At 44.0% G+C, this 21,913-nt stretch overlaps 2 long non-coding RNA genes across 9 annotated transcripts; one reads left to right on the top strand and one right to left on the bottom strand.

Moving 5' to 3' along the window:
• Positions 1-10,627: 10,627 nt before the first annotated feature.
• LOC308459168 lies at positions 10,628-17,695 on the bottom strand. 5 transcript variants are annotated; one of them, XR_013977835.1, is made up of 5 exons: positions 15,382-16,516; positions 14,998-15,086; positions 14,309-14,384; positions 13,692-13,959; positions 10,628-10,915 (listed from the first exon to the last, which is right to left on the bottom strand). It is a non-coding gene; the product is annotated as an uncharacterized lncRNA (long non-coding RNA). The 5 variants fall into 5 exon arrangements; XR_013977836.1 differs by lacking the exon at positions 13,692-13,959 and adding an exon at positions 12,218-13,150; XR_013977837.1 differs by lacking the exon at positions 13,692-13,959.
• LOC308459170 lies at positions 13,520-18,013 on the top strand. 4 transcript variants are annotated; one of them, XR_013977841.1, is made up of 5 exons: positions 13,520-13,635; positions 14,305-14,402; positions 14,795-14,820; positions 16,516-16,684; positions 17,765-18,013. It is a non-coding gene; the product is annotated as an uncharacterized lncRNA (long non-coding RNA). The 4 variants fall into 4 exon arrangements; XR_013977842.1 differs by having other exon boundaries at positions 14,305-14,453; XR_013977843.1 differs by having other exon boundaries at positions 14,305-14,524.
• The last annotated feature ends 3,900 nt before the right edge of the window (positions 18,014-21,913 follow it).

Below are 21,913 nucleotides of genomic sequence, written 5' to 3'. Positions count from 1 at the left end.
GAGAGTTTCAATGCTACGCAGCATTCCTTCTACTCTGGCATTGTCAAATATTTCTCATTTTATTAATTGGAATGACCCCAAGAAATAGAACTAGTGACTCTTGAATTTCCCAAAGAATGGATCTTTTCACTTGAACTGATGGTTAAGTTACCCCCGGAAAAAAATTGAGTTTGTGTTCATTATGAAGTTATGAAATTTGCTGCTGAATTCATTAAACCGAAACAACTTTTATTTCATTATGGTTAACAAACACTGCAAATTAATTTTCTCGGCTGGGCTTCAGTGTGTGAGTGTATTTTTTTAATAGAGGGCTCCATTGTGTGCGAACAATCATTTACATTTTGGAGAACACTGATTATGAATGATGTTATTATCCTATTAGGGTGGCAAAACCAATCCAAACTGCATGTTAAAGAGCTGGAAGTGCATTCATCGTAACAAGGGGATGATGAGCAGCTGCTAGACAAGGACCTTGGTAGCTTCTCTTACGAAATGTTGGCTGCATGTGACTGGCACATACGATTAGGCGAGCAAGATGCACTGTCCCTCAAGGTCTAATTAGGCTCTGTACAGTGTGAGGAGGGGAAAAAGTAGAGCTCCCTACACATAATTACCCATCGTGTACTCAGCTTATCTGCCTTAAATATTGCTTTTGTTGGATTTAATTATGTGTGAGAGAGATGATGAATGTCACTTTATCTGTGTGATCTTATCAAGCAATCGTTCTGCCTCCAAAGAAGCACTGAGATTTTAACAGTACATGGAAGAAGTGAAACTTGGGGGTGTTGAATTATATTTGGTATGAAAGGTCAACCTTTTCCTTGGTTTGTAAGGGTTTATTTTTTTTGTTTCGTGTATGTCTCCATCACACCAAGGACACTCTTTCTAAATGATGGGAAGGCAAGTTTGGCAAGTGGAGGCTATTACTGTTGTTTTGCAGATAGATACGATGCAAGTTCATGTGCACAGGGCAGGATTCTAGTCTTGTGGGTCTTTCCTGGGAAATTCATGTAAATTGTTTGCCTTCTCCCATAATAACATGGATTACTCGGTGTATGTTCTTCCATGATAGGCCTTAATCTATGCAAGTAGAACTATTAAAAGAAGACATCAATTGGGGGGGGGGGACAATGGAATTGGAGCGGCCCCATTGAGAGCAAGCTGGATTCATTTGGCATTCCTTCAACTTTTAGGTCAACAAGGAAACATACATGGGCATGTAACTGTAAGATACTAAGCACTTCATGATATTCTCCCTTTACAAAAAAAGAAGAAGAAGAAGAGTCATTTGCAAAACCTCAACATAAAATAACAGCACTACTTATAATTGTGCCCCAGGCAACAGCCAGACTAGTGATATCAGTGGAGCCCTCATGCAAAGAATTTCCCAGTGAGGCTGGCAAAGAAGGATTTTTATCCTTGGGCTGGAAAGTAGAGTAAAAACGAATCGAGCAAAAATAGGTCAGACAGGTAACTGAAGTTGATGTTAGAAAACTAAACATGGTTAAAAAAAAGGAGAAGTCCCACACAACTCAACAACACAATCTTCATCCTGCATACAAAAAAGCTGATTTAGTATGATCTTGCTTTGCTCAGGCGTATTCTGACTGTCAGAATGTGAAATTAAAATAATTCCCCTTTGTTGTCCTGTTATGCCCTAAATTTTCTTAGATCTAAGTGCTCTGTTCCTTTGGTACCTTTCAAGCACTGGGTGGATGCAAGGATGACTCCGTGAATATTCATATGGATCTGAAAGTGCATTGTCTCTTTGCTACGCTGTTGAGGGTGCTTCTTTTTTCCCTCATCAGGATTCACTGTCAACAAGGAGTTGTGTGTAGCTGCGTCTGTTAGACCCAGTTGAACTGCAACCAGGGTTTGAGTGACCAAGGAGCAGGCCGGGGGGCATGAACCACCCAGACCCTCCCTGCTTGCATACAGATCCCCCTGCACCCAAGGAAGGTCTGTAGGTAGTTGAGCAGTATTAGAACGTCCACCTTGCATGGATCTTTGGCATCTCCAGGAAGAACATAAGAAGAGCCTGCTGGATGAAGCCAATGCCCCATCCAGTCCACCATACTGTTCTCACAGTGGTCAACCACAAACTGGACAGGAACGCAAGAAGACTCTGTCCACCTTTGATTCACAGCAGCTGGTATTCAGAGGCTCTGACAGTGGTGGTAGAACATAACCATTGTGGATGGTAGTCATTGATAGCCTTGTCCTCCATGAATTTGTCTAATCGTCTTTTAAAGCTAACCAAGGTAGGGCTGGGAAAGACACCTATCCCAGACTCTGGAAGACTGCTGCCAGTTAATACTGAGCTAGAAAAACCAATGATCAGTATAAGGCAACTTCCTGTGTTCCAGGATCTAGTTTGGGGGTTTCCATGTGTTGGGTGATACTCTAGCCTGAATGGCAACTGGAGAACCCTTCTCATGTTCATCCTATGATGGGTCTCCCTATGTACAAAGAGGAAATGAGTCCAAAATGCTGGCCCCACCGCTGAGGCTGTGCATGTCCTCTGCCACACCCTGACACCCACACAATATTTGCATCAGTGAAGCCCATGTGTGCAAACCATTACAAGCATAAGCGTGCACATGAACTGGAACCCTGCTCAGGTGGGATTTCAGTTTCTAGGGAAGCTGGCAATGATCCTACAAAACACCAAAACAGAAAAGAAGCAATCTGCACAGGACAGTGATGTCAAAAGGACATCACTACAATCCCATGTGCCCACCTTGCAATCCATAATTGATGGTTTCTTATATCTTAACTGAGCATTAGGGTCTCACCAATATCAAGATTTACAGAGCACTCCTAAGTATAGGAAACTGGCTGTTCCAAACACCCTTCAGAAGTGGGGCAGCTACAGGCTTAGACAACCTAGGTCTGCTAGATGGAAAACAAACCATTAATTTGACTTACACTACCAATTTTTATAGTGTAAGTTCTGCCAGGTCACCAGGACACGTGACTTATCAGAAGAGAGTTAGGATCTAGCATAAGTCTCCCTTGCTCAGTCCCACCCCCACAACATTTCCAGAACACCATTTTTTTCAGGGCTTATGCCAGCACAAGATCTCCTGAGCCGGGACAAGGGAATTGTCAGTGTATCTCCAGCTAAGCTAGGATGTGCGCCTTATGCCAACACAGCCCAGTTATGCCATAAATTAGACAGCTGACCCAAAGATCTGCTGGATTCTAACTTGCTCATCCAGGTGGATCTTGGGCATACACTCTAACGCACACCATTAAATATGCAATAGGCCAATTTGGGCATTTATTTGTCTCATGTGATGACAATTGCAAGGCGGTGTGGGGAGTGCACTAGCAAGCCCCACAGTCTCCAGTGTTCATCATCTTTACAGCTCTCCATGAGATCTTTTGGAGTAGGGAGACCCTTTGTGTGTACTAGAACGCTGAATACATTTTATTTATTTGAATATTTATGTACCACCTTTCAGCCCCCATATCCAAGTTTACCTGCTCCATAAGAGCTAGGCCTGACTAAGGCTCATTTTGTATCATTATTTCCAAGTGTGACATAATTGGGTTGCAGCCTGATGCCCTGATCCAATGGGGGGGGGGGATTTGGCATAGAAGGTCCATCTGGAATGTGCACTTTTCCCACTACAGAAACTAGCTGGATCCCACTGAAATGACTGAATCCCCCACTTTTAAGAAATGCACACAGGGACCTGCATCCCTATGTAGAACCACCAGTTCTTACGTGCAGCTAGACTACAGCTGCATCCAGGCCCTTCACAGTTTTGCTCCACAACTTTTAAATGTTATTGCAGATGTCAGTTAATCCCCGCTTAGTTTCCACTTCTACTTTTCCTTCATTTTAAGCCACGGTGCCCTTTCAGTACTGCTGCCTGCTATTTTTAAATAAGAAAGTGAGGGGGTTGGGTGCAGAGCCTTGTCCAGGTATATACAATAAAGGATGTCTGCTGCCTCATTCCTTTTGAGATTTTAAGTAGTGTGCACTGTGTGATCTGAAGTCCGTAGAGGATACCGGGTTCCCGAACAGGGTTATGCAGCGAGTGGAGAGAGAGAAGATTTAATTAGAATCTGAGGTGAAGTGAAAGAGAATGGGATTGCTATGCACAGAGTCCCTGAGTAGCAGGTTCATAAGGGATACTTTCGCTCTTTCTCTTTTTTAAAAGCGTGTGGGTGTATTTTACTACTTGGGAAAGGTGAGAGGCCCAGCCACTGGAATTTCCTCTTTTCTTCTCATAGCACAAGGAGAAGCCATGCTGGATGTTTCCACTTTGTTCCATAGCTTGGCATAAAACCTGATCTGAAACCTGCAGCTCAAGGAGGAAATAATAACAATTCACTTCCCTTACCTTTCAAAGCTTTCCCCCTTCTGATCTCTTGCCTCCGTTAAGCCAGCTATTGCAAAACAGCCCCTGCAGCTCAAATGCTAACCCAAACCCTCCAACGTTCCTCAGATGAAAATAGGGACATTTCTTACTCCCCGCCAACCCCCCAGTTTTGGTCCTCCCTGAAGAGCATTTCCTATCAGAAGAAGGGAAATTTTATTTAAAATATCAACTCTCCTTGCATTCCACTCCCACTCCCCCTTTCTTCCCTCCCTGCCTTCCCCTCAGAGACGGTGCATCTCACAGGGCTGGGTCTCAGTTGTATCAGTCTGTCCACCTCCTCTTCTGCTCTCCAGCAGCTGCTATGAACTGCCCAAGGGAGGCGGGGCAGCAATGGCGGCCATGGAGGGTCTATGGAGAGGCAACAGTATGCTCCCTCACAGCTGCAGTAGCTGCAGCTGCTGTTGCTCATACAAGTGCCAGCTCATTGGCTCATTCTCCCCAAGCTTGGTGGTGGCAGCACTGGCAGAGGAAAGAGGGACATCCTGAGATCAAATCAGAAGCTGGGGTGGCTTTTCTAATTCCAGAACTGTCCCTGGAAAATCTGGAAACTTGGAGGGTGTGATAACACCAGCTGTGAGTTAGCAATTTCAAGCACCTTGGGCTGAAACCTCACACACTGATATCACTAAGGTGGACTCCATCTGATCCTATGTCTTATCTGCTGGGAGCTTGCAGTGCAGTGAGGGGCCTGGGAAACTGGAGACATGAGCAAGCTGTGGGCTCTTGTTCTTATTTGAGACATCTGAACTTCTAGCAGAACTGGCCCTACCATTAGGCAGAGTGCCTCAGTCGGCCTCAGGCGGCAGGTGCTGGAAGATAGCAGCCCTAAACACTTGTCTCATTCCCCCCTGTTGCCACACAGCCTGCCCTGGGACCTCAATCTGGCCTGTTGCCTCAACAGTGTTGCAGAATGCTATCTACCACCAGAGTAGAAGTGAGATTCAACTGCCAGTCCAGTCCACTTCTCTATATGTGAATAGGAGAGAGATGCCATCTTGTCCTTAGCCTCAGGCAGCAAAATGTTTTGGGTCTGTCCTGACCTCTAGCCTCAGATGAATAGTCGGGCATTAATTTCTCTTTTTCTAGGTGGCTTGCTTGCATAATGCTTGACCTCATATTGACTTGAGGTCTGCAGGATGCTGTTGCAGGATCCCACACTGACCAACCTCCACAGAGGTCTCCTCTGCATTACAATAATTGTTCAAATTTGAAGTTTCTGACAAAGTGGATGCCCACATGGATACCATACTTTTGTTGGGTGGCCACTGTGGTGATCGGGTGTTTATGTAAATAATATTGTGCGCATATGTAATAATAAGGTAACTGAGGTGCAAAATGTGGTAGATGTGTAGGTAAGTATAATATGTGAGGTGATGGTTGTTGTTTTTTTGTTAGGAGAGTGTATGTGCTTGGAAGGCTGGAAATGAATAATGATTGGATAAGAGTTTGAAAGGGAGTTTGGTAAGAGACAGAGAGTGTCAGTTGATTGGTGAGTGAGAGTTATACTAGGAAGGGGCCAGATGCACCCCTGTGGTGAGGGAATTCCACATCTGTGGGGCTGTCACAGAGAATGCCCTTTCCCTGGCCACCACCACTGAACTTGTGGTGGAACTACCAGCAGGGCCTCCTCTGTTGATCTTGACAACTGAGAGGTTTTGTAGGGAAGGAGTGGACCTTTCAGATATTTGGGACCTAAGTCGTCTAGGGCTTTCAACTCTAATGTAAGTACCTTGAATTTGGGCCCAGAAATTAAAAGGCAGCTAGTCATGCCTTCCAACTTGTTGTAGATGAATCTGAGGAGATGCATGCAACAAACCTCGTGCTTAGAGAAAGGGTTGCTTCACAAATGATGCCTCCTGCCCCACAACTGCTCTTGACCACCTGTTATATGCTGTCTTGGTTTATCCTGCAAATCTGTGCTCCAGTGATTTAAAAGAGGTCTGTGCTTTGGCAAACATAGACTGGAAGAGCATAAATTGCCCTGTAATACAGTCTTAGTCACCACACTTTGGTAGTGGCAATGACTGAAATGCCAGGCCATAAACTATACTTCATGCTCAAGCAGGTTGTGACATTTCTGAGCTCCTAGTTTCAGTTGCTGGTTCTTGTCTGCTGCTATTGCTGTATTACTGCTAGTGTTGTGCTGGCATTATTTAGTGTGTTCTGCTGGTGGTGCATATATTGCTGCGGCGGTGTGCCTTGTGTTCTGCTGGCGTAACAGGACTTCCACCAAATCCTACAACCCAGTCCCCCCCCCCCCAGTTGTGTGTATCCAGATGTTATTGGACTTCGGCTCCCATCACTTCAGCCAGATTGACCAATGATGACCAAGATGATGGGAGTTGCAGTTCTGCAACATCCAGGGACCCAAGCTTGGGAGAGACTGATTAGCCTCTCAGCCATTAGATCCTCTGCACAGGATTGTACCCCCAAAGCAGTCCCCCTGACAAATTATCAAAACGTGATGTTGTGTTTAGAGTGTCAGATTAGGACCTAGGGCACCGGGGTTTAAATTCCCATTGGACCATGAAGCTAACTGGGTGACCTTGAGCCAGTCACTTCCTCACAGACCAACCTCCCTCACACAGTCATCATGTGATTGAGGAGGGAGAGAACCATGTGCTCCCTCTTGAGCTCCTTGGAATATAAATGCAATCAATCGATATTTTTTCCTCCCTAAATGTTACACTTTCCACTTGTTTAAGTGAACCTTCATAGGAAAACTTCCTGGTGGATTGCCTCCATTATAAGTAAACTAATCAACTACAAGGCTGGGAAAATCATACTAGTGAAAAAACTAGGCATGCCATTTAGCAAAGACACAGTGTAGGGTTGGAAGGATTTGTTAATTTTGGTTCTCTCTTTTTGTCATTTTTCTAATCTTAAATTCAATTTCCCCACATTTTTCCAGCAATTAGTAATTTATTTTTTAACCTTGTGAAAATAAATTGCATTTTAGTGAAAGTTTCTCCTAATAAACACATTTTTGAATGCAGTTTTAACTAATGTACATGTTTTGCATGCAATATGCCCTAACAGAATGCATTTTTGTAAACATTTTAGTTGGAGAACTGCATTACAAATTTTGGAAAGGGTATATCTTTTCAGGATGGCTGTTTTTTCAGTTCATGAATTGTTTGGAAAGTGTGCATTTGATAATTTTGCCCTGAAATGCAAACTGAATTGAATTTATCAAATATCCCCATGCATACCATATATGTTTTATTTAAGTTACATTGCCACTATAAACAATGTATGACAGACTTTTCATCATTAGCATTCAAACTATAATAAGGAATTTCAACTTTTTTATTTTTTAAAGAATTACACTAAAATAAAGAGAGTTGACTTGTCAGGTAAGGCCTATTATTGCAGAAGGCCAGGCTGAATCTCATCCATTCATCTCATACAATAGGTATTACGAGTGCCCTCTAGTGTCTATTGAACACAGATATTCATATCTGTAACAGATATTCATGTGTTATATTTATACTGTAGGTGTCCCCAAATACATTGATTGATTGACCCAAGGAATTGTATGCTGCCTTTCCATTTCTGTTTGAAACTCTCAGGGTGGCTAGAATTGTTTTTTCTTTCTTTTTTTTAAAAAAGCCGAAACAGTAAAAATTATGACAATCACATATAAGCACATATGAAAATCAACGAATGGAGGGAGCTAGGAAATTTTAACTGAACACTTGAAAACCCTGCTGGAACCAGAAAAAGAGCGAGAGCGAGAATCTTTTCAATGCTGAGAAATCATCAAAAAGAGGTAAAACAAATACCAGACCCTCTAAGTCTCCCTGTTTTCCAGGGATAGCTCTGGATTTACAGAAGCTGTCCTGGTTTCTGATTTGATCCCAGAATGTCCCTCTTTTCCTTAGGACGTCCCTATTTTCATCAGAGAAATGTTAGAGGTTATGGCGTTATGTGACTCCCAAGCCAAGGAGATAAGTAACTATACAACTTTTAGAAGATATCTATGATGATGATGATGATGATGATGATGATGATGATGATGGAATAGGACATCCCTATTTTTATTGGAGAAATGTTGGAGGATATGAAGTACACCTGGGAAAGGGTACAGGAACATTTGAAGCTGACTTATACTACAGACCTTGTACTACAACACGGGTGGTGCTGTGGGTTAAACCACAGAGCCTAGGACTTGCCGATCAGAAGGTCGGCGGTTCGAATCCCCGTGATGGGGTGAGCTCCCATTGTTCAGTCCCTGCTCCTGCCAACCTAACAGTTTGAACCACTCTGGAGGGAAAGTAAACGGCATTTCCATGCACTTCTCTGGTTCGCCAGAAGTGGCTTCGTCATGCTGGCCACATGACCCAGAAGCTGTACGCCGGCTCCCTCGGCCAATAAAGCGAGATGAGCGCCGCAACCCCAGAGTCGGCCACAACTGGACCTAATGGTCAGGGGTCCCTTTACCTTTACTACAGACCAGAGCTTTTCAATGTTTTTGAGTCCATGGCTCCCTTGACCAACTGCATTCTTTCTGCGGCAGCCTCTCACCATTTTTCAAACACCCTCCATTGTGGAGTGTTCCCTCAGCCTCCTCTCTTCTCCCCTCTCCTTGGGAGACATGAGAGGGCATCAGGGGAAGGGAGGAAAGGAAGGAAAGAGGGACAGACGCCAGTGTTGCCCATGGCACCCCTGTCCATCTTTCAAGGCACCCCTGGGTGCCATGGCACACTGGTTGAAAACCACTGCCACAGACCATTGGTCCATCTAGATACACAAAGGATGGGGAGCCTGTGGCTCTTCACATGTTAGACATGGCAGATAGTGGAGGCTGGTGGGAGTCAGCATTCAACAACATCTGGAGGGCCACAGTTTCCACATCTGTTGTCTATACTGCCTGGCAGTGACTCTCCAGGGTTTGGGGCAACAGACATTACAATTCCCACATGGAGATGCTGGGCATTGAACCAGGGCTTTTCTGCACCGGGTCTTCCCCTTCCTGGACTTGACCCTAGTTTTCCGGGTAGCAGCTGCAGCTAGGAATGTTTTTCGTCCTGCTTGTTTGGTCCACCAGCTATAGTTGTTTAGGGCTCCCAATGTCTCTTTCCTTCAATGGGCTTAGCACAAGTCTGCACCCATATACTCACCAGGCAAGGAGAAAGGTGCGACATACATTTGGGGATGGATTAATCTATCAATTGTGTTTTCTAATTTTACAGTCTTAAATTCAATTTGCCACATTTCTGCATCAGTGTTTTCCAACCCTCTTAGTCTACATCTTTGAGGATGCAATTTTGCCTGATATTCACATATGTGCGAAGTATTCCTCTAGTACGATACATTATTGTATTTCACTAAATATATTCATTTTTAAATACACCCCCTTAATACTTATTTTTGTACACATTTGGTTTTGGTTGGCAGACTGAATAAAAAAAACTCAGAGGAGTACAAATCTTAAAGGATAGCTGTGTTTTGGTTCATGTGTTGTTTTGGGACATCAAAATTAGTAGGTTCATATGGAAATGCAACCCAGAGTAGATTTCTCTTCCATTCCCAGCTAAAAGACAGCTAAAAGTAAAACTGCACGATGGGGTGAGGGGGACTCCATTTTGAAGCTAATGTTTCTGGATGCAAGAGACTATTGTTACCATTGCTTGCTGTCAACTGCACCACAGTAAGTTGTTTTTACATATAAGAACACAAAACAAGCATATTGAGTTTCATCTGACATATGTTGGAGGGTATGGGTGAAGGGAGCTCTGAAAGAGTAACTACTACTCTGAGATACAGAATTTGGAAGCCTTGCTGCAGACAGTTTAGATATACAATTGAAGTTTTACCCTATTATTTTATTAAGAGAAAATTCTGTTTGGCTTGTTGCAAGGAAGCCATTTCTGACAACCTTTTTATTACCTTGGACCTAAATAAATAGAGCTGTTAAAATAGCTTCCAGATGACCGTTTCCCTTTTACTACTACTAATAACATTATGTCACTTTTTTTTCTTTTTCTTTGCTTTAATAAGCTTCACACTCTTTTTCCTTTCCAGTACTCTTATGTATGTTTATCTTGAAGCCTGAAGTCTGTTTTTCCTATCCTGTAAAATAATGTGAAATGGACAGCTTCTTTTCGGATAGCAAAGCTTAATTGCGATGAGACATTCTGGAATATTTGTGTCTTGTATTATTCTAACCTCTTGCATAGATTTGGACCGAGGCTTTCGCAGATCCCACCCACCCACCCCCCTCTGTGCACCGGCCGCCATCCCACAATGTTCATAAATGAGGTCTGCATCTTGGCCTGAAAACTGTTACCAATCCTGTTCCAGTTAGAGAGATTTGGCAGATTTCATGTTGATGCTCCTAAAGCTTTCGACCGCTCCGCTGATGTTCACTCCACAGTCTCCCTCCGTTATACAACCCTCTTAAGACAGCCGCACTGCAAACGAAAAGCAGATGTGGAGTATCTTCCTCTTCGAGCTGCAGTGGAGGCCTCTGGCCGGGCAGCTGGAGTGTCCTTGCTCAGAGAGAAATGCTGATCCACCTGCAAATAATAAGGGTTAATTGTGAGGTTAATGCAATGCAGCGTTCCTGCTGTACGAAATAGCTGAGGGTTACGGTGCAGCAAAAACATTCACACATGCAACTAATTTGGCACATATCCAGACAAAGGAAACCTTTAATAAAGGGAACCATAGAGCATGTAATTGCATGTGTGGTTGGAAAGCTTCTAATTATGTTGTGCTAAAGAAGGTTCCTCCTGTTTGTATGGGGTTGTGCGTGCTCTCCAGTAAACAGAGAAATGGTGTACTATGAATTGGAATGACTGCCTGCTGTCATGGCATGTTCTTCTCATTCTGATTATCAATATAGGCGGTGACCATTTTGCACTGGGGTTCTCTTCCTGGTCCCCAAGCACAGCACCAGAGTGAGCTTAAGAGTACCCTGCCCTGCCCCATTCCACCCTGCCCCCATTCTGCCCTCTTCTGGGTCCAAAAGGACCCACATATTGTCAATTGTGCCTCAATTGGACACACTTAAAATGGTTGCCCCCTGTATTGTTGTTGTTGGTTTGTTTATTTACTAAATTTGTATACAGTGATACCTCAGGTTAAGAACTTAATTCGTTCCGGAGGTCTGTTCTTAACCTGAAGCTGTTCTTAACCTGAAACACCACTTTAGCTAATGGGGCCTTCTGCTGCCGCCGCTGCACAATTTCTGTTCTCATCCTGAAGCAAAGTTCTTAACCCGAGGTACTATTTCTGGGTCTGAAACCTGAAGCATCTGTAACCTGAAGCATCTGTAACCCAAGGTACCACTGTACTGCCCTTTATCCAAAGATCCAGTGCTTTTTTTCCGGGGGGGTGGGTGTACGCAGGGGTACGCATATCCCTAAACTTTTTGTGAATATAACGGGAGAAGAAACTATTTTTTAAAAAAGTTTCTTCTCTAGCATGGTGAATCGTCAGTTCCGTTGCTAACCCCAATGGCGGCCTCATTTCCTGTTACGGTGTTTCCTGAGTCTCAGATGGAAGCAAACATTTAATATGTGAAGTAGGAGTTGGAATCTAGCATGGTGATTGGTCAGTTTTGTTGTTACCACCTCCAATGGCGGCTTCATTTCCTTTCCTGGTATAATGCATGTTCTTTGTCCTTTTGTCCATTTACTGTATTTATTTTTCCTGATTTGAACTATAAAATGGTGATTTTCTTGAGTCAAAACGAGAGTACCCCTAAACATTTTCTTAAGAAGAAAAATGCACTGCAAAGATCTCAGGATGATTCACAACATAAAAATACAAAACAAGAATACAAAATACATCATAAAAATGTTCTAATAACTCACCTTCCACAAACACATAGCCTGGTACCTAAAGATATGTAAGAAAGGTGCTAGGCAAGCTTCCTTTGGGAGAGCATTCCAAAAATGGGGAGCAACTGCAGAAAAGGCCCGTTCTCATGTTGCCACCCTCTAGACCTCTGGAGGGGGTACACAAAAATTGGCATCAGATGATGATTGCAGGTTCCTGGTAACTTCATATGAGGACAACAGGTCCTTGAGGTATTGTGGCCCTGGTGATACCCCATATAATGAGGGTCAGTTGGAACTGCCCCATCATTCAGCATTATTGATCTACAATGTGCAACACCGGGGTGGGGGATGAATGAGACAGGGCAAAGTGACTACGTACTTTGGGGGGTCTGAAGACACCAAGATGTCTGATTCTAAGGCAGCAAGAAATCTCACTGATTCTCCCAAGATGAATCATGGTTGTTAAATCTGATACTTGTAAAATATTGCTGAACTGGGAACACAAGGATGAGATACTTCTATGGGAAGTTGTTTAAAAATGGAATAAAATCAGAGTGCCGTGAAGAGAGGAATTGCCATCCTGATATTAAATGCAGGTGCAAATAGTATTTTAGCTAAATAGAGTAAAAGGGGATGGAGAAGGGAAAGGAGATTGTTAGCTGCTTTGAGACTCCTAAAAAGGTAAAGGGACCCCTGACCATTAGGTCCAGTCGTGACTGACTCTGGGGTTGCAGCGCTCATCTCGCTTTATTGGCCGAGGGAGCCGGTGTACAGCTTCTGGGTCATGTGGTCAGCATGACTAAGCTGCTTCTGGCGAACCAGAGCAGCGCACGGAAATGCCGTTTTGAAACTTCCTAGGGTAGTGATAAAGCAGGATATCAAATCCAAACTTTTCTTCTTCTTCTTCTTCTTCTTCTTCTTCTTCTTCTTCTTCTTCTTCTTCTTCTTCATTGGAATCTAGTTGAACTGAGAAATAAGAGAGATTGCAACCAGTCCCCTTTGAAGCTTCTAACAATGCAGAAAATGCATTAATATATTGGCCAGCTCAGTTAATAAAAGAGAAAAACAAGCAATAGTGCGACAGCCTGAGAATAATACAACCAAATAATGGTTAATATTTTTGCTCCAAGAGGCTGGGAGAATAGAATTGTTATTAGCTGTTGGTGATAACCCATGAGATTCTCTATCACCTGATATTGTCATTCCTCATGGTTCATCTCTCTCTCTCTCTCTCTCTCTCTCTCTCTCTCTCTCTCTCTTGTCTCTGAGTGGGACATGAGTGGATCTCAGCTTTGGCATGCAGCCATGCACACCTTGTCATTTCACACACTGTAGCCACAGAAATAAGTTTTTAAATTGTTGATAACCTGTTGGAGGTCAGTTATGCTTTTATGATGCATATTTCTCCGAAGAACAACCAGCCTCTTTAAATCAGTGGAGGGCAACGACAAGTGACTATGGAGTAAACGATGTAAGAAACTGTCTTACTGTATAAACTAGGTCTCGCCATTTGTCCATCAAGCCTAGGGCTGTCTGCTCTGACTGGCAGCAGATCTTCAGAGTTTTGGACAGTGCAATGCTTCCATCATTGGGCACCCAATCCTTTTCTTTAACTCTCTGTATGCCTTCAAGTCAAATGCTCTATCACTAAGCCATGGCCCCTGTGGCGTTCGTACGGAGCCCCCAGTCGTCTCACGGACTATTGACCCGTACACCACTAATCCACTGCCACCAACCAGGTCCTCCCCGGTAAATCACTTAGTCTCAGTCAGATTCTTAAGTTAACAAAGAAGAGTGTATTTATTGCAAACACAAATGAACTTTAACTGCATTCAAAGCGTTGTTACTCTTTACCTTCTTAGTCTTATTTTATCCTGTCTCTAATGCTTCTGCCTCCCCTCACACAAGAACCAACTGCACTGTCTTTCTATTGCCAACTGTCTGCCAACTGCTTTCCCAACTGGCTTTCCCAACCAACCAACTAACTAACTAAAACCAACCTTGGGCTAAGCCCTTTTATAAACAGGTAGGCTCCACCTCTGGCTTTTCTATTGGTCTACCTATTAACTCTTTCTCTCCCACTGTGCAGACATTTTCAAAAGAATGGGCAAATGCCACAGCCACCTTAAAGAAGTCGGTGTAGCAGGTGGTGAATCCTTCCACAGTGTGCCATAGTTGGTTGGATGGTGCTTGCAAAGTCCTTGAAAACAGAATAAAGGTTACAAGATCTTTATTTTTATCTGTAAAATGTTGGAAGGCAGAATGTCAGGTGGGTTTTTCTGTCTACAGGGAATCATTTCCACACTCATTTGTCTGCCATGGAATGTCTGTGATTAACAGGTGATTTGTTTCCCAAAGCTTTTGCACACTTACTGTTAACCCCCACAATTTAGTCACAACCATTTCTAAATCATGCCTTTGCCAAGTAATGTTATTCATGCATTCTGCTGTTTGTGATCTTCCTCTTTCTCTCATGGCAAACTTACCTTTTTTTTGGGGGGGGGGGAGGAATCTTCCTAGAGTAAATTCAGATATTTTGGATGAAAGGAGGGAAATGTTACTTAATACAAGCTAAAAATGACTGTAACATATTTATCCCTACACATCCAGGAATGAGAACAGTGCAGAACATCAAAGTAAGTGGCAGTTAAGTCTGTTTCTTACAGCTGCATTTAGTGGATATACTCCTGATAGTTTGAGGCCATTTGCCATTTCCATTTTTCATTACCAACGTCAAACAGTTTACAGAGAGACAAGCTAAATTAAAACAGAAGACAAAAAGAAAAAGCTATCAGTTCCTTCAAGAAGTTTACATTTTGTGGGAGGGAAGGTTGTCCTTGATGATCAACGGCTTCATGAAGGCCTTTGGGACATCTAAAAGCCACCCAGTGATGTCTTCTCCCTGTTAGGAGATTTAATACAGTAATAATAATGTGGGAATGTTAAGGAAAGTAGGAGAGGATATGCTGTTTTGATATTATCCCTCCTCACTCACGCTAGTGAGTAAACACCAGAGCACATTCCCTTTGCAACTTATTGGAAGCAAATAGATGATTCATTAGAATCCTTTAATTAAGCAATCCTGTCTGGCTTGTCCAGACTGGATTGTTCCTGGTAAGTTTCCCCTTTATTTCCCTCTTAAAATAATAATAACACAACACAGTCTTCTTTAAAAGTAAGAATAAAGTTTTACTCACATTCAGTTCACAGCAGTAATCTGAAGGCAGGCTTTATCCTGTGGTTACAGTCAAAAGAAGCCTGAGCTACATCTCAGACTTTCTGCTTGTGGACTCCATCCTATGTGAAGGTTGAGCCATGTGCTGGCTAAGAGCCAGGAGAGTCCAAGAGTAAATTCAGATATTTCAGAGTAAGAGAGTAAGAGTTGACTAAGTCTTACTACTCACTTTTATATGGTCAGCTAGGGTCATACCCATCTACCCTGTCACACACAGGGGGAGGAAGCTCCAGAGCAGGTATGACAGGAAGTCCTCTCTTTCTGGAGCAACATTCCCCTGTGTGTCCATTCTAGGCAACCAGAAAACTTTATACTTGACTTCTCTAGTAATAACACATCCCACAAAAAATACCCCAAACACCCCATCTTGATCCTACAAGATTCTGTTTTGGCATTATGGTTACAAAGCCCTTGCAACTGTACAAATAGTTGGTAGATATTCTGTTCCCTCGTCCCTTCATCTTCATCTGGGCAGGGAAGAATCCCAGTGATTGATGAAGGGAGATGGTATTTTAACCAAGCTGTGATGGATGCCGCTGGGGTGAAAGGGTGAGAGCTATTAATAAACAGAGTCTGAAAACCTTTTAACGCCATCATTCACATTCACACGTCTTTAACCTTGGCCACCTTGAGATCCAGCATGGACTTATTGCAAGGGAATAAAATGTATATATATTCATGCTCGTTAAGATATTTAATTTGCCCCTGCCGAATGGATGAGGCGCTGGTGGCACTGCCGTTTAGCATCTCCCTTGAATGCAGAAAGGTAGCAGATTTATTTCAATCCCATTGGGTGCTGACATTTTAACCCAGTTATCTGTGATTTATTCAGTCCCTGACAGCGCCAAAAGAATGATGTGTTTTGCCCGAAGGCTCTGTGGGTGAGGCAGCTTGACACATGCCTTTTCTTTCTCTAAAAAGGGGTGATCTCCTCAGCTGTTCTGAGGGGCCCAGCACTACAGTGGGCAGAGAGATTGTTTCTGAAATACTGTCTTCAGCTATTTGGTATGGGCATGTGGCGAGGGAGAAAGTGGAGGTGGAAGAAAGTGAAATGCTGATTAACCCCCCCATGCCGCCATTTTTGTGTTTGTGCCAGTTTCCCCTCAAGTTTCTCCAGTTATCAAATTCTACAGGTCATTTGGCATAAGAACCCAAAAATGGGCATTATCAGGAGCAATGCTGAAATTCTTCCAGACCATAGGAAGTTGTCTTATACCAAGTCAAAACACTGGTTCATCGAGTTCAGGACTGTCCATGCTGACTGGGTGAGCCTCTCCAGGGTCTCAGACAAGGAGTCTTTTCCAGTTCTCCATGGAGATGCTAAGGACTGAAGCTGGGGTTTTCTGCACACCAAACAGAGGCTGCACTGCTGAGCCACAGCTCTTCCTAAAAGCCTACGTGGCACCAGTCTCCTTCAAACCATTACTGCCATGAATGGGACCAGGATGGTGAAGGGGGCTTATGCCTTTTGCCTTACCTATAGAATTTCAAAGTCCTCCAACTGTGCCATTTTGGGACATAGAATCTGAAGTGGACTGTACTGTTCTGCTTTATGTGCATACTGTAGGCATATCAGAGGGCAATTATGTATAGGTAACTATAATAGAGGAATTAAGGTAAATGTGGGGGAGGGAGGGAGAGGGAAGGAGCTTGGAATGTTGGTAGTGAGTGATGATTGGATGAGAATTTGAAAGGGCTGTTTGAATGATGCTGGAGACAGTTGGCAGAATTTGATTTGGAGTGGTTGATAGTGGAGTTTGGGAGTGGGTGTGAGTTGGTGTGAGAGTTGCTGGTATGTGTGGCAAAAGGGGTAGTTTCTTAAATTGGATCAGTCTTGCATCTTTTGTAGGGCTGGTGAGTGTGGGTCTTGCCCCATAGGCCCGGTGGAAATGGCTTTGCAGGGAGCGGCCTTCACGCCTCACATTGATCCTCCTTTCTGTCTTCCACCAAGCACTTCCATCAGGCTGATATCAGGAGCATCAAATGAGATCAGTAGTTCCTATGCATCTGCCTTTGCAGATGGCTCTCTCTTGGAGAGCCAGTGTGGTGTAGTAGTTAAGAGCAGTAGACACGTAATCTGGTGAACCGGGTTCGCGTCTCCGCTCCTCCACATGCAGCTGCTGGGTGACCTTGGGCTAGTCACACTTCTCTGAAGTCTCTCAGCCCCACTCACCTCACAGAGTGTTTGTTGTGGGGGAGGAAGGGAAAGGAGAATGTTAGCCACTTTGAGACTCCTTCGGGTAGTGATAAAGCAGGATGTCAAATCCAAACTCTTTATCATCTGCACAGTACTCTGGATGTTCCCTGCCTCTCATAGCCAAGTTTCACTTTCTTCTTCCATTTAGTCTGCGGTTCAGCCTTCTCGCCTCTCATGCACGCCTGCGCCGGTCTAGAGATCCTCTGCCTGACAGAGTCTACTAGAGCTATAATCCCATGTAACGCGTCTTCAGCTTGGCAAAGGGAATTTCGTTGTACCTGCTTTTGCTCTGTATCTTTATGCTCCAAAAGCTTAAGTGCATCGTCAGCTGTTTGTACACTGAGTAATTATAAAACCCTTATTATTTCTGTTTTGAATAAATAATTGTATTGCACCACCACATGCTCCTTATTGGGTTATGTTAGGAGCGGAGTATTCAGGTACATATATCAGTGGGGGCAGCAGAAATGAGGGGAAATTATATGGAAGACCCATTTAAAAAACCCCGGTTCAGAGCTGTACATATTATAAAGAATAACAAGATTACACAGGGGTGTTTTGGGTAATGCCAGAAACCGTGCAGCTGGAGTGGTGGTGACAGCCTCCAGATATTATGTCCTATCCAACATGGCGATGGTGGAAGAGGACTATGCAACTTTTAGGGCAAACTTGCACCATAGCTACATTGATTTATTTAAATAAAATGTGTAGCCTGCCCTCCAGAAATGCTGGTTGCTGGTAACACTCCCCCCCAAACATCACCCCTCCCTCTCCAAACAATATCATATAAACCTGAAATGAAATAATGTGCACTCACTTTCCACACATGTTTAAGCCTGGAGCTCTGCTGTTGGCCGCACAAAAAGAACACGGCGTCTAGAAAAATGTTGCAGTTCAGTCTCCCATAAACTTCTACGTCTTGTGATTGATTATGCAGAGTGGGGCTTATCTGTCGTCATCCCCCCCAATATTCTATTCATGCTGGCACCTCTGCCCCCAATACTAACTGCTTCTTTCCCTTTAGACATTTGTAACACCACAGGGAGTCCATAGCCAGTGGCTTCCAGTGAAACAGCCCCTTGTTGTCCACCTTGAGGGGGAAAGGTGTAATGAACACCACTTTATAAAGACATTTGTTTAGAAATAGAAACTGGTTTGCTTAAGTCCTGTGGTTCTCTTCATTACTTTCATGGGTGGTCTTGAAAAAAGCTTTGTGGGCTAAGACATCCCCGAATGGCAAACACAAGCAAAGTGAGGGGGATATCTATAATCCGACAGCATCACCAAGGCACAGCCACTGGCTTCTGTTGGACATCTTTATCCTTGACCTCAGTCTACCAACTTCCACTGCCTTCCACCAATTCATCCATTTACCTTGTGCCTGGAAGGCGATCTCTGCCATCCTCTGAACACAATCCCCAGGCACACGGTATCTGAAGGGTGACTTATGCCATCCCTTGAATGTACCAGATACACACACCATTCACCTTGACTCCATTTGAAACCTTCCATTCAGACAGATACATTCACTCATCAGCCACTCTCTGTTCATTCACATAACATAATCCAGTTTCACTCTACAAATATCCACACAGCTTCTGTCAATGGGCTTCTGAAAGTGAATTTCCACCAGCTTCCACCCACCACCATTTGCCAGCTTCTGCCTGGTCCAGTACCAGAAATCAGCCGGCTTTGGATATCAGCTGCCTTCAAGCCACAATCCCACGCAGCAAGTGAACTTGCCTTCTCATTGCTCCACAGCATCCCATTACCAGAGGATCGGGCTTATTTGTTGCTCAGCACACCTCCATGCTGAAGTAGACCACCCAGTGTTGAATGCCACACAGCTGTGTTCTCCTTGAGGAGGGAAAAGCCTTTTGCTTTGGATTTCCCCTTGGCCCACCTTTATATCCACCCAACTGCCATGTGCTTTTGTGACATCACAGGCAGTCAACAGACAATGGCAACAGCTGGGGAGACATCATCATAGCCTCCTCAGCCCTCAGAACACTGGGCTCCTTTGCTTGTTTATTATTTAAAAAGACATATAGGTTTCAAAAAAGAAAAGAAAAAAAAGACATATAGGCTACTACTTATTTGTACCAATACCAGAGAAGGGCATATCATAACGGGGGGGGGGGGCACATTTTTCAATCCAATGGCAAGAAGCTTTACATACACAGTTAAAGGAAACACCCCAAAGCAGGCAAAACCACCCAAGAAGTATGTGAGGTATGCCTGGTGAGGGCCTGGGAAGAGTCTTGAGGGGCAGATAGTGTCCTGAAGGGCCACATTTGGTCCACAACTCAGTGGTTTCCTACTCCAGTCTTAACCAAAGGGGTTTCTATCCTTATGTGTTCTTAGAGTAGACCTATGAAATCAATCAGTCCATTGATTCCAGCAATATCTATAGGCTTACTCAGAGTATGGTGTGCTGCAGGAGCACTGCTGGAGCCAATCTTGCTGTCCTGCCAGTGTGACTAAACCACAGTGACCTCCTGCCACCTTGACACTCTCCCTGCTGGGCAGAGACCAGGCTAACATTGCAGCTTTGCCCCAGCCAAATGAGCTGCTTCTGGTGAAATGTGTGATCAGATTAGTGAATATTTTATTTTATTTTATTTTATTTTTTTAAATGCAACCACTTTGGGGGCTGAGGGAAACCATTCTGAGACTATAGCTGGCATAGGCAACCTTGGCCCTTCAGATGTTCTGGGACTACAACTCCCATGATCCCTAGCTAACAGGATCAGTGGTCAGGGATGATGGGAATTGTAGTCCCAAAGCATCTGGAGGGCTGAAGTTGCCTATGCCTGGAATATAGCATGTGATGGGTTGAGGGTTAACCCACCTCCTCTATTTTCCCAACAAAAAAAATCCCCCTGAAACTGCTGTTTGTCTCAGGATATAAGCTGTCAACAGAAAAACAAACAAATCTGGCACTCTAAGCTGGGGCAAGTCAACAACCTTTCAACCATTCAAATCAGTGAGAAATGTCCCAATATCTTCCTAGAATGAGGATTCTGTTCAGGAATGGGCTGGTCTCTTACAATCCAATTTTTACTGCTGGTGTGTGGACATTCTGTTTGGCTTTCCAGTGTGCTGCCTTTCCCTCTTAACTTCATTATTAGCATTCTTTCTAAATTAGTAGCTACTCTGGACTGAGAGTATCCGAGATGTCCTCCTATTTAATTTGCCCCTGGCATCTGAAATCCAAACAGCAAAAGTGGCAGTGTCTATTCCAGAATCCACTTTCACTTGTTCAGCACTTTCCTTTCTTCGGCAAAGAGCACACTTCATGCTTTCTTGGGAATTCATTAAGGTTTAGTTCAGATTGGCTAAGAGGGGAGGCTACTGGAGACACCATCCTGTTCCAATTTTCCATTTCACCACCACAGCTGTATTTTCTACCTTTGGTAATTATATGCATCCCTATGACTCGTAAAAGCATATTTGCAAAAATTTGGTCTGCAGCCTTTTATACGTTTCCAAGTTCACTTTTGACTGTGATGGGAAGAGACATTGCTCTAAATGCTTAAAGTGAAGCAAGATCCCCCCTCCCCTTTAAGCCAATTCATTTATGCTGTGAATAGGAACCTTTGTTGAAATCAGACATATTAGGATGTCAGTAGCATAATGAATCGCTGCATTTCAATTCCCCACATGAAAGCAACTTCTTTCCAGTTTCCTCGTTTCACATGTATACATGTAGGATTTATATGCAGATCTTTTGGCACACTCAGTCATTCATGGGTCTCTTATAGGAATATCTGTGGCAATTTGACTCATCCCAGAACTGGAACATAGAGACTTTCTAACTCAGGGGTCAGCAAACTTACCGCGCCTCGGGCCGGTGTCTCCAGCGCCGATCACGCGGCAGGCCAGAGGGCGGAGGAGTGTGTGCCCATACTCGTGCGCACACGCTACATCTGGTGCACTTCCGGGTTAGAGGAGCACCGGAAATAGCTTGTGTGCATGTGGACGGGCCTCCTCCGACCCGGATGTGCACCGGAAATAATGCTTGCACATGTGCAAATAATGCTTGTGCATGCGCACGCGACAAGCTATTTCCAGTGCTCCTGCGACCCGGAAGTGGGCAGCCGCACAGCGCCGGTAAGAGCAGGCGGTGGGGGTTGCTGCGGGCCGGATAAACGAGTCCCTGGGGCTTTATCCGGCCCACGGGCCTTAGCTTGGGGACCCCTGTTCTAACTCAATCCTTTCCCTGATCTAGTATTGACTTCCTTTTCAGTGCCTGTATTATCACCTCCCCTTTTAAAAAGTCAGGCATTTATTCATG

This window comes from Podarcis pityusensis, assembly GCF_964106645.2.
Source record: "Podarcis pityusensis genome assembly, chromosome: 12".
Taxonomy (NCBI): Eukaryota; Metazoa; Chordata; class Lepidosauria; order Squamata; family Lacertidae; genus Podarcis; species Podarcis pityusensis.
This window is presented reverse-complemented; position numbering and strand designations above follow the sequence as displayed.